This window comes from Wasmannia auropunctata, unplaced genomic scaffold, assembly GCF_000956235.1.
Source record: "Wasmannia auropunctata unplaced genomic scaffold, wasmannia.A_1.0 LD334204.1, whole genome shotgun sequence".
Classification (NCBI taxonomy): domain Eukaryota; kingdom Metazoa; phylum Arthropoda; class Insecta; order Hymenoptera; family Formicidae; genus Wasmannia; species Wasmannia auropunctata.
Genome location: NW_012028686.1, coordinates 1,804,719 through 1,815,469, shown reverse-complemented (window position 1 = coordinate 1,815,469; position 10,751 = coordinate 1,804,719).

Sequence of the window (10,751 nt, the reverse complement as noted above, 5' to 3'; positions counted from 1 at the left end):
GAACGGCGAGAGAAGAGGAGAGCGAGGGAGAGAAAGAGAGAGGCTTCTCCCTCGCCCTCTTCGTTCTCGCGATGCCTGGAGATGCCTGGATAGTATATACACCTCGAAGGCGGTCAAGGGGGATATAATGGCTCGGCCGGACTTCACACGATGCCGACTGGTACACCGGCCCGGAGGATGATACAGAGTCCAGTGAAGTCGCGTGAGGGATGGAGAGAGATGGAACGAGAGTGTGGACCTCCGAGAGAGGTTCTGAAGTCGCGGAAGAAGCTACCACCTCCGATCTTCCCCCCTCCCCTCGATTCTTGCAGATCGTTCTGATCATTCGGTCTTCCGGAAGATGTCGGCTGTGTTCCAGTTTCTTAGGCGTTTGTTAGTTAATTTCATCGGTGTGAAACATTTGTACCATCATCGAAGGTTAATAATGATAAATAATGATAATGATACGATTACCACTCGCGGAGACTTTAAAAAGAGGCTCGGCTAATTAAAGGCGCGCGGCTAAAGAACGAGATAACTATAATTGTAATAATTTTTTAACGATGCACTCGCTCCGTTTCTAATATCTGTCGAGAATATCGCGGTCGTGTGCGTGTCGCGGATCGGAACAAAAGGGAGGAAAAAGAAGCTCGAAAGAGAGAAGAGAGGGGGGAGAGAGAGAGAGAGAGAGAGATTAGGCTGCTCGAGGTGTCAGAGTGAAGGGGAGGGAGAGGAACTCCTCGTGCAGAAGAGTCGAAGGGTGGGCCCCGTTACCCGGCTTTGTACGAGGGGCCCCTTGCCGCTGTCAGCCCGCGGGGGCCTTATTTCAAGACCGTACCGAATCAGGCACGACAATCGCCCTAATATCCACACGAATGCCGTGCCGGAGGCCCCCACGGTGCAACGGGGCCCGCCGATGAGGGAGGCAGCCGGAGTCCTCGCGATGAGTAAGAGATCTTTCCGTTCTTTCTTCTTCCCTCGCCCTTCTTTCTGTTTCGTCGTTTTCTACCTTTAACCTCGCGTGTCTTGAAATGTTGCTGGGTTTTGACTGTCTCTCGTGAAACTAACGCGCTTCCATCTCAAAACAAATCGTGAATGCTTACGAAAATATTTCCAGCCCTCCGGTCCCGAGGTTTTTGATCCTTCTTTGCTGTGAAATGAGCCACACTCGCGTGTTTTCAACAATCATTCGGATCACGCAATTGTCCCTTTCTTCAACAAGTAACAATATTTAAGATTCTTTTATCTTATAATTAAGACTTAGCGACATAATAATCTCAAAGATTACTTTGTATTCAATTTTTTATATTACAATTGCTATTTGTCTTTTTTAATTGTAAATTAGCATGTTCTATACGTGGTAACAATTTGCTAATTAAATTCTTATATAAGAAATTACAATGATAAGGGAAGGGGGGGGGGTCAATGACTTGAATTTGTAATGTATTGAAGACATGATGTTTCGAGTTAACCCTGCGTCTGTTCAATATCGCACGCGATTAATACCTATCGTTACCGATCATTAATAATGCACTATGGAAGCCTCTCCCGACGCCTGAGCGGGGGGACACCTATACGTCGGGCCCGCGGCGTAAAAACACGTTGTTGCTGACGCAACTATGTCCGTATTGTCCGGGGATGCGGCGCGTCATTAGTGGAAGCTTCAACGCTACCATCGCGCGCTTCACGTCGGCATTCAGCGATTCGCCTCGTGGATTCGTTCGTGGCGAGGCACTCTCCACGAGAGCGAGTAGGTGGCTAGCAGCTAGGGCCGGTCCTCGGACGAGGAGGGGGGGGGGAAGAAAAAAGGAATCGTTTAGAGGGGTAATGGGGCCCACGGGTCCCGTGTTTCGGTTTACCGAACGCGCCCGCCACAAAGCCCCCAGCCAGGGAATAAACGCAGTCGTTACGGTGTTTGCACCAGCATTTAATTGTTTGCCCTTTTCTTTCAGACCATATTTTTTATCTCCTCCGCGAGGACCTTTTTTTTTCTTGTCCGACGCGATGTAACCCTTGGATTAGTTTGTAATAACTAACTGTATTTGCTGTTGTACCTATATCAGGTGATGAAAGGAATTTATGTAGGTTATTAAGTGATATTTGTGACTAATATTTGTGCATACATCATTGCCCATTATAAATATATTTTTCTTAGTTTCTAATTTTCGTAGTTTGTTAAAATCAGGCGAGTGCAAATTAAATTAAATTGACAAATGCTGTTAGAAAATATATTGTTTAATCATAAACGGGTAGAGTAATCGATTAATACATATAAGAGCCAAGCATATACTGCACGTCTAAATGACATGCGTAATTTGGAAAGTAAGATAAGTTTACTATGTTTCGATTTTATATATTTTATTTCTTTTCTTTACATTTTTAATAAAATGAAGATACACACAGTCTGAAAAAGCATCATGAAATAATAATTGTACAATCAATTACATGCTTTACGGATAAAAATATTTTACTTACGATTCATTCGTATTATAAATTATCACCTATGGATTATTTGTGTCATTGTAAAATTGCTCACAAGTGGAAGTTTATTTTCTTCGGTAATGCCGACTGCACAACCGGTGTAATCGCCGTTCCACCTTTATTCTCGCCACCGAGTTCAGAGCCCCTTTTATCCCGTTCCGATGAAAGCGAGTCGTGCATCACGGCGTAGCTGATAAACGGATTAAGAACTTCGAATCTAATTGGACCCCGACCCCGATTGTAAAAGAAACCCCTCGTCGGGGCCCTTTCTGCCGGCTGTGAGATTAAAATTCGTATAGTTCGTGTATATATGTATATATTTACCCTTCTGGAGAGCTTATCTCTCGCCCATTGCCGGCCTCCAACCTGTCGTTGAAGAACCTGCCTGTATTTACCCACATTTCCCTCGGGTTTCCAATCGCTTTACGGTCCTAATCGTACGCTTCCGCATACTTCGCTCGCTATTGGTCGTGTCGTTATCGGCTCTGTTATCGAGACTAATACTCGTGGCTATTGCCCCGCAGGAATTTTTAATAACAAACTATACCTGTCGTATATCGCGTCTCTCTTTTCTCTCTACGTCTCCTTTACCATCCGAGGGAACAGTTTGCTGTTACTTAGAGCCGAATATATTGATCGTAGGTTATCGCTACAGCCGATCGTTTGGAGATACGCGTTTCTCTTTCGTGAGTAGAAACGTTTCTAGCTCGCTCAAGTCGACTGCTTATGCATTTCTCATGTATTGTTAACGATTAAATATCTGGAATGTATTTATATGTTATATTCTATAATTGGTATAGAGCAAAGTAACATATTCAAAATGCTCTGACATCTTTTGATTTAACAAATGTAATTTATGTAATTTACATTATTATTTTTTTTTTTTTGCTTTATTGTTGTCATACTGCTGCTTCGAACTTCGAGAAGTTGAGATATCTATACGAATATTAAAGATACTATAAGTGCTATCATAAATCTTAACAAAGTTGCGTGTTTTATTCTAGTATGATTTATAACCCATAAATTTTACGTAATTTATATGCTACCTTAGTTTTAACTTCCTATACGAAAGTATACGTTTGATTGATTGAGGCCTCCTGCCATTATAAATTCCGATTTTCGTAACTCGAAGATTGAAAACGGCATCCGCGCGAAATCCATAAACGTGGGATATTCAAAGAAATCGACGGAGTTGTTGCGAAGGAGGAAGGAAGGAGCGAGCATGGTGCCGCGGTACCGCGGCATAATAACAGAGCGCCGCACACAGGCCGAGCTAGCTGATGACTTCATTGAACTGGACCCGCTTGGGCCTCGGGCCCAGGACCTCCCTGAAACCGCCTCAAATTATAACGCCGGCTCGGGCTCAGGCCCGCTTTTGATGGGCTCGAGACACATTTTAAGCTCCTAGCGAGGCACAAACAGGTTCGGTCTCGATTTCGCAGGACGCGGATGACAGGAATTTCCATGTTCCGCGTTAATCGTTCGCTAATATTAGCCAATTTGAAAATATCTTTAATCTCGGACAAATGTGGTGTATGTACGTACATGTTACAGACGTTACGTTGAAGGCTGTAAAAAAAAAATTATGCGTTAAAGCAATGATTAAATGTGGCAGTAATTGAATATTTGTTTTTTTTTCAATATTGGACATTATTCACAACAACTTTCACAACAACTCCATCGATTTCTTTGAGTATCCTACATTTATGAATTTCGCGCGGATGCCATTTTTTCAATATGGGGATATTATCACCTTATATTATATTTTAATCAATTTTACTTTTTTACTATGATATGCTATGTCATTTTTGGAAAAATGATACAAATTAGATATTTGGAAAAATCATAACACAGAGGGAAGCAAAGCACAAAAATATTTAATTAAAAAAAAAAAAATTTTTTTTAGTGTGCATGTTTTGATCTTATATTAACATATCTGTTAATATAACGTAATTTACATTTTTTTACAAAATGAGCTAATAGAGATTGATGGCACAAAAACAATACATCATACTTTTACGGATGTTGATAACTTATAAATTCTGTCTCGTCTAACTAGTCCGTTATTTTTTTATGCTATTAAAAAGATAATTCAAAATTATATTTTGCAAAGATTTTAAATTAGATTTCCACTTCATAAAAATAATATTTTCAAGCAAAAAAACCGCGACGTTTCTTCTTCATTAATACAGTATTTGCGATATTGATTTAATGAAATATGAAGCTCTTAAAAGCTTTGTATGGGACTGTCGTGTGCCTCACGTTTTTCCGTGACTCGCGATCCATGTTTGCCTTTCATCGTTAACATCGTTACATATATCGATTGGCGATTCATCAAGTTATGTAAGAACAGTCGCGTGAGTTACATGTTGCGAGTTCGGATATACGTTGCGATCGGTATTGCATAGATCATCATACATGAAAGAAACTAAACGCGTTATGGCACCATTTGGTATTAAAAATCGCGCGGAGATACGGACAGAGTGGATTGCGCCGGATTTATTGTACTCGAGAAGTCGTGATGTAGTCTCGACGTAGATGCGACGCGTAGATACTTGGCATGAAGACGATTAGTATGCATGGCGCATGCAGTATAGAATACGAAAAGATATCAACATCTAAAAATATTCTCACGCTTATGTACACGCAATGCTGTAACTAAGATTACGTGTCGCTAAGGGCAGCTCTGTTTGGTTTGACAAACAAAAAATCCAGTTTAACAAATTAGTTTTTCTATTTCTAGTTTAATTTATCAAAATTTTGAAAGGTTAATCTTTGTATAGTGCGATGTTTCTCATTACTTTGAAAAAGCATTATGCTTTTTATATCAATATATAAATAATTTTTCTAATTTAAGTATTGAGCATCTAAAAAAGATGCCTATTAAATGGTTAAACAATTTTGATTTAATTTTGTATACCTATATAAACAAGCAAGATGTACCTATACTTTTACTATATAAAGATAAAGATACGTGTATATATAAAGGTAAAGAATATCAAAATTCCATGTTTGCAAGCCAGTGAATTATTTACGACGTACCGGTTGAAATATATAGATACACGAGAATCGAGAACTCGATCATGACAATAATATCGCGTAAAGAAAGAGAGGAGACAGATATCCAAGCGACATCGACCACGGAACAAGTGGAGAACATGTTGCACACACGAAGTCATCTAACCCGGTCGGGTCAACCGGATTATCCTCTATATCTCCTTGTTCCCTCCGAACTTTTACCACAGATCCAAACGTATCTATATATGTTTGTTCGTACACATTAGGCGCGGGGGATTCTATGGGAAATAGAAAGCGAGCACGTGGTGTTCGCGATTGCGTTTAACTTATGTGAAATTTACGAGCGAGCCGCCTCATAATTACCATTGAAACTCGCGTCGGGGAGAAAAGAAGAGAAAGAGAAATGGGGTACGAAAGTAGAGATGTGAAGGAGATTTCCGACGGTGAGCGAGGTAGAAAGAAACGGAGAAAGAGAAACGGAGAGACTGTACCTCGTAGCGTATCGCGCGAGACTTACAGACCTCGAGAGAGACGCGTAAGTGCCGTATAATTGCTACGGCGCGTTTACTCGGGCATCTGTTTACCCACTTTGATCGCAAAACGCGCCGAGCTGTAATAAACGCCCATTGGCGATCGCTCGAATCGGTTTCCATCTTGGTAAGAGCGTGCTTATTAACCGCAGAAATGGGCTGCCGATTGGTATCTACCGCGTATTAACGACGCTACATGAATGTTGTTTCGCAACTACACGCCCCGGTGGCCTTTGGTAATTAAGAAAAAACTTAGATGAGGCAGGTAATAGCTCCGACGTCGAGAAAAGCGTGTCGATCTCCGGTAACATCTCTCGATGTCCGGACTAGACTTGATTGCGTTGACAGCCTGGGTTGAGTAACTTCGAGTATAACATTGCGCCTGCGATTTTCCATTTAAAACGATGTCCCGAAAGAGAATGTTTAGCAAGAGATCGTACGTCTTTTAACGTGATGAGTGCAAAAGATTTGAAAGGATATCGGAATGTAGATGATAGAGTGGAGCGCAATAAATCGGCGAGACGTCATGATGCAGAAAAACGGACGGATTCACTTCGTCCCGCTCTTTCTTTGTCGTGGGACCGATGACACGCCGTCGGTCCCAACCGTAGCTCCCGGGTCCACTCTACTCGATCACGAGACCCAGCTCGACCGTCTCTGCGACGCGGCCTTACGAAATTCGTGACAAAAAATGTCTACGCATCTCCCTTCGCCATTTCTTCCTTATCCTCGTTCTGACTCGCCTCGTTCGCCTCGTCGCTCATAGATTCGCATGATTAGGATCAAGACCGCTTCCAAGATTTCACGGATGACTTTTTGATTGCTCAAAGTTGTGACACGCGAAATTAATATAAAAGATCTGTGATCCCTGTGACCATGGAATGTGAATTTCGGAAGTTTTTTTTGTTAAGGAAGGAAAAAAGTAATTATATATGTTTATGTTAGATATGTTAAAGAGTAATTACATATAGTTATTTTTTATAAGACACAATAAGTCATTTTGAATACATATATAAATACATTTTTAATTTTTCAAAAAAATTTACAAATCTTTGTTGTTTATCACACATTAAGACTTGCATCTAGAATAAATATCTAAAACATATTTCAACAATCTGTTTCTTAGTTATTATCACATTTGTTACATACTAAAATATCTTCATTTTATTTATCACCTAATTTGCATCACATTTAAAAATGAGACTTGTTCTAAATGCAAGAAAAATATTAAAATTACCATTAATTAAAATAAAATTAGCCTTATTTCTTTTTTATTATTTGACAATTAATTAAACCATCGTATATTTATTTTGTACAATATAGAATTTATTGTTATGCTTGGTTTCCAGTAAACAGACACAAATCGATTCAATTTTTATGAAAGTTTATTACAGCTATAACTTAACTCTCTTTTTACAACTTAATGTGGCAAACAGTAGCGATCGAATACGCGGGAAGATGTTCTGCAAAGGACAAGGAAAAAAAGTAACTAGCGCGCATATGTAGTGACGCAACCGAAAATAATGAACGAGGAGCGCAATAGAATCCGAATCAAAAACTGCAAAAGAAGAGAATACAATTTCATTATACAACATAATTAATCGGAATCAACACCAGCAAATGCAATACTTCCTTCCGAGCATTTGAGATCCGAGATCGTTTGCGTTGCCACGAAATCCATTCCGCAAAGTCATTAGTAGCTAGGCGAAAACTCTTGCCATTCTCGCGCAGTCAATTAACCGAATTGATTACCAGACACCCGTGACTTCGGTCGTTATAATGATCCGTTCCTATTACTTGCCGCGAATGCCGGGCGTGCCATCGGCCGAATGGCATGCAGAACAGCGAGGATACCGAGAGCCGGGACTGAAAAAAATCATGCCGTGGAACATTCTGCAGCTTTGTCGAGGCACACTCATCGCGCGTGTACATTAGTGTGTCCCGTCCCTTTTTTCCATGTCCCCTTCTCCCTCTTTCTCTCTTCTTTCCTCTATACTCTCGTCATAATAAAAGAATCTGTTCCTGCCTCTATAACGCCGCTGCACCGCCTCTACCGTTTCGACAAGCAACGGCAGCATGTTCGAGCAGGTTCTCAGGAATTCACGACTCATGCGGCGACCGGGTGTCCGGGTGAAACGGATAATGGCATTTAACGAGGAGGAATCGTTGCACCGGGTGCACCGAGCGCGGCTTAAATTGCCGGGTCGGGCTAATGTACAAATGACGTCCGATGACGATCGTGCGCATTGTTCTAACACCTTTATCCGGGCGCGTTACTCCGTGAGAACGCGCCCGCCCTTTCTTCCATTATCCTCGGATATCAGTCCCTAATTTCGTGGATCGTTTCTATCTCTATCGCTTCAATTCTATATCTTATCGTCCGATAAATCGAGTTATAGATATAATCGAGTAGTAAGTCGCATTACCCAGTTCTCGTATTAGTTAGTGATTTTAATTATTAAAGTCAAATTGATTAACTTTAATTTTATTAGAATTACAATGAAATATACAGTATATTGAAAATTCATAAAAATACTGATATCTTTATTAGATTAATTAACATTAATTAGATGTTTGAAATTTCATGACACACACACACACATTTTTTTACATACTTTAATAATTATTATTATAGGCTATATTCTTTTTCACGTGTAGAGATATATAGAAATAGATAGATAATTTCGCAGAACCAATGTAATTACGCATGGACTAATCGGAAACCGCGAAAATTAATATGCAAGCGTATAAACGCTCGCAGGGGGAGTGCAAGAGGGGAGGACGAATTTGGATGATAGAGAAAGAGAACGAAAAAGGTGGCGGGATAAGAGAGGTGGCTCTCCTCGTCTCTGAAAACTGGTCTGGTGCAGTTGCGGTCTTAGGAACAGAGAAGAGTCGAAGGAGCTGCATTCCCCGGTAATTAGTCTCACCCATAAATTACTGGCTATTTCGCGTTTGTGTTGGTCACGAGTCGGTAACACCCGTTTCGCCCTCCCGCCCCGGTACGTTCCAACTTCCCTTTCTTCTCTTCCTACGCTTCTTCGTAGCGGTTGGTCACTCAAAATTTCTCTTTCGTGTAAATGACAGATGTGAGGTGCGAGAACGCGAGACTTTAAGGATTCGCGAATAAGAACTGATTGTTAACGTTCTGTCAGTTTCACAACCGTTTGTTTCACGTATATTTCTGTTCATTATTTTTTTATATTGATTCCTTCTTTGGACTTTAATTGAATATGAATAATTTCTTAGGAAAAAAATTTTTTTTTTTTTTTAACATAATTCAACACATAATTATGCGTTTGTCTGTATCTTCTTGTCACTGAGTCAGATATTGTATCTTTTGTACGAATAAAGTATCTAAATATGAAGAGATGTGCTACTTAGTGGCAGAAGGTTGTAAGTGCCAGGAGGTCCGATTCTATGGGAACGAAACGGGCTCACATCTTTGCCGTAGGTCCGTGGACCTGTTCTGGACCGAGTGGATCTCTCGGGGCGCCGAAGAAAGGGGCACAGGACCCCGCTGCTAAATGAGCTGTAATACGGACCCCCGCTGAACTTCTCCTCTCCCCGTCTTGCCCTTCTTGAACCATATTTCGAGATATTCCCCCTCTCTTTCATCGCCGCTTAAAACCACTCACGCTGCTTGGCCCCGCAGGTTATGATATGACCACACGAGACGACTTCTTCTGCTGTCGACTCTTCCTGCAATATTTTTGCTTCTTGGCTGTCATCTATTTTTTTTCCCTCTTTCATTGCCGCTATTATCGCCCTCGTCTCTATCACTGAGATCCCATCAATGACTGCCCCATTCCTGGAGATTGAGCTCAGAAAAAGAAATCCTTACGGAGATAGTAGGCAAAGAAAAGAATTTTACGATAATGGAATATAACAGTATTAATTTTCTTTAAGAAATCGATTTGTCGAATGAACATTTTTCTACAATATAATTACTCATTAACGTTAAAATAATATTTATGAAGATAAATTATTGTATGCAAAATTGTGTTATGATTTATTCGACATATATTGTTCTAATGCCACATTTAAAATACATATTATTTTATATTGTTATATTAATAATATAATTATACATATTTTTATTATGTAAAATATTAGTAACACATTATTAATGACGTAACTATTATTTCAGTTTTTTAATATAAGCAGCCATATTTATGTAATCATATATATATTAATTGGTTTATGCGATTAGATTTGTTTATTTTTTTTTGTTAAACGCAGTAAAATTTATTTTAATTCTACATTATCGGCGATACACTTTTCTTCTACGAAGACTCTGTTTCCGCTTGTTTGAACGAACTAGTTTGCAGTTTGTTGTCCCAACTATTGTTCTGAGAAATAACGGGAAATGGTCGTGACATCGAGAGAGCTATTGCTCGTAAAACTATTCAGTCAACGAAGCAGTTGACCCGCGACTCAGCGGCCGATCCAACAATTAGGTCAATCGTTCCGATCAGCGCTGTAACCCGTACGATCGATGGCACGGAAGCGATTAATTAAGGACTCTTAATTATAATTAAGCTCCTCTTGATTTTATTAGACGCTGCGCGAAGCAGCTTCCAAGGTTAGACATCATTTGTTTTTCAGAGATCACGTATTTCGATCATGAATGAGAGGATTTTGCCGGCGAGCTCTCGTAAATTCTTAACGATTCGACTTATTAGCTGGATGATTACCATTATTGCGCGGACGCGAGGCTAGATGCATAGATTGTAAAATATC